Source organism: Poromitra crassiceps, assembly GCF_964638095.1.
Source record: "Poromitra crassiceps genome assembly, chromosome: 3".
Lineage (NCBI taxonomy): Eukaryota > Metazoa > Chordata > Actinopteri > Beryciformes > Melamphaidae > Poromitra > Poromitra crassiceps.
The window spans coordinates 79,969,417-79,972,208 of NC_139625.1; positions in this window are offsets into that span (position 1 = coordinate 79,969,417).

Genomic DNA, 2,792 nt, shown 5'->3' on the forward strand with positions numbered 1-2,792 from the left:
ATAACCTACAGAGAAAACTGCTATATCGACACGTCTGAAAAACTACCTCATGAGAGCGCAAAAGCTTTTTGCAATATTTGGGAGGTTTTTCGAAATTTACGTGTTTGCATTACCCGATTTTTATTGCGATATTTAGATTTTGCGCATTTCTGAGGGTATTGGAAACACGGCTTACAGACAGGCCAAGGACAAGAACAAGAAAAGTGGCAGGGGCAGAGCAACGTGTCCTTTTTATAAAGAAATAGATGCAGTGCTGCGTGATCGGCCATCGTTTTGTCCAGGTGAAGGGGACGTTCACTGTGCATTTGAGCTTAACAATAACCTCTATTTCCCTGTGCATGTATGCAAACATGCATGCACACGTTCAGGGGGCGCGCGCGTTATGACGTTCGAGCTGGAGAGCAATCGGATTGCAATCTGTTCACCCAAAACGCATGTTAGTGCCAGGTGTAAATGGAATCAGGCTGAAGTGATAAAATACAATCGGATTGCAATCTGATGGCAGAAAACGCATGTTAATGCCAGGTGTAAATGGCCTCCTAGTTTCATATGATATCAGTACCTTCGCTCTAGCTTTAAAAATGAGCCCGCTACAGCCTCTGAAAGACAGTACAATTAGCTGCGGAATCATTTTGACTGATGCCCCAAGCCAAGGCAGCTGATGCCCCAGGGCACTCACCCTGCCCATATACAGTAGTTGCTAATCCGGGCTTGCGTCAGCACGCTTCCAGCGACGGAGGGTCTGAATCACATGTTAGCATTTCCAGGTTTTGCCGTAGGAATTTGTACTTAGGGTAAAATATCAGGCTAAGCCAATCAGAGGCAGAGTCCAGCTAGAGCTCAACAGTGACCACTCACATTTTCACAGCTCCGGTTGAGAAATCTCCATTAATTTTCTCCATAGATGTTTTGAAAAATCCTTATAAAGAGTTTTAAGCCTGGAACCAGTCAACCAGCCAGCTACTGAATCGTGAGTGATCTAAACGTATCATTTCCCCCCACTTTTTAGTTTTTGTTTAGAGTAACATAGACGATAGAAAAGACTATTTGGAGGTGATTGACAGGTCGACCGTCCAGATTGCGCAGCGATCATTGACCAACAGCAGGAAGAGCTGCAGCTCTGGGAAACCCACGTCTCGTGCAGGGCCGATTTTACCAACGGGCTTACCCGGGCTGAAGCCCGGGGCCCGGGACATCAAGGGGCCCAAAAAAAAAAAGTTTTTTTTTTTTTTTTTGGGGGGGGGACCCTTGATGTTTTTTTTTGGGCCCCCTGTCCAGGGTCTTCGCAAAAAATGTTTTTTTTACTGACGCCATTCAAAAAAATTTGCAGAGTCATAACATCCACTGTGAGAGGGTGTCCACCCGCTATGCCGACCACTCGCAATGCCGACCTTAGGTTTAGGCGTGGGGGGTGGGAGAGGTTAGGTTTTGGGTTAGGGTCTGGGGGAGGTTAGGTTTAGGCGTGGGGGTGGGAGAGGTTAGGTTTTGGTTTAGGGTCTGGGGGAGGTTAGGTTTAGGCATGGGGGCTGGGAGAGGGGAGGTCGGAACAGCGAGAGGTCGGAACAACGACATGGAACCCTGTGAGAGGGCTCCCGAATTTATCGTGCTTAGGGCCCCCAGATGTACAGGGATGCCCCTGTGTGTGTGTGTGTGTGTGTGTGTGTGTGTGTGTGTGTGTGTGTGTGTGTGTGTGTGTGTGTGTGTGTGTGTGTGTGTGTGTTGTGATTGGTAAATTGTGATTGGTAAATCACAATTTCAGACACGTTGATTGACAGGTCTGACATTTAGGTTACCAATCACACGACGGGAGGCGCCCAGAGCAGGTGGTGACATGAAAGTTAGTGAGAAAAGGAGAAGATACTGAATAATGACATCACAACAGTATAATCCTAATGTTGATTTAAAATGAGATATTCCTTTAAATACGGCTAAAAAAGGTTAAAAAAAAAACACTCAAAAAAAAAAAGCCCCCCCTTCCGCTTGAGGGGGGGCCCTGCAAAGATGAATAGCCCAGGGGCCCATGAAGTGTAAAATCGGCCCTGGTCTCGTGCCATCTCGCGTGAGCTGCAAGAACCCCAAGATGGTCATCAGGCTACACTAGGCTCCAAACGGGAGTCGAAAAAACAACGGTAGGCTACGTCCATATATATAGGCTACAGTCAATGGGACAGACATTGCTTATCCGGACATAGCCTAAACATAGGGGGAACTGGAGATCTGGACTTGTTTATTTGTTTTACAACGTGCTACACAACAGCTTTTCACCATTTTCCTGTCTCTCCCGTAATGTGAAGACCCTTTTGGGTCTTTCACCCAAAAGGGGGCGTGGCATCGGAGCTCTCCAGGTTTCTGTCATCTGCTCATTTGTCACACTGACACCGTAATCAGGCCCGAATCCAATATCCCCCCTACAGACAAACTGAACTTACATCACCTGTGTGTGTGTGTGTGTGTGTGTGTGTGTGTGTGTGTGTGTGTGTGTGTGTGTGCGTGTGCGTGTGCGTGTGCGTGTGCGTGTGCGTGTGCGTGTGTGCGTGCGTGCGTGCGTGCGTGCGTGCGTGCGTGCGTGTGTGTGTGTGTGTGTGTGCGTGCGTGCGTGCGTGTGCGTGTGTGTGTGTGTGTGCATGTGTGTGTGTGTGTGTGTGTGCATGCATGCGTGTCTGCGTGCATGGGACAGCACTGTGGTATCACATGTTGCCTTGATGTGAGGTCAGGTCACCTTATCACCCGTTATCCATTTGTAATTGACTCTTTGCTTTTGTCTAAACAACATTACTAAGATAAAATGGGGG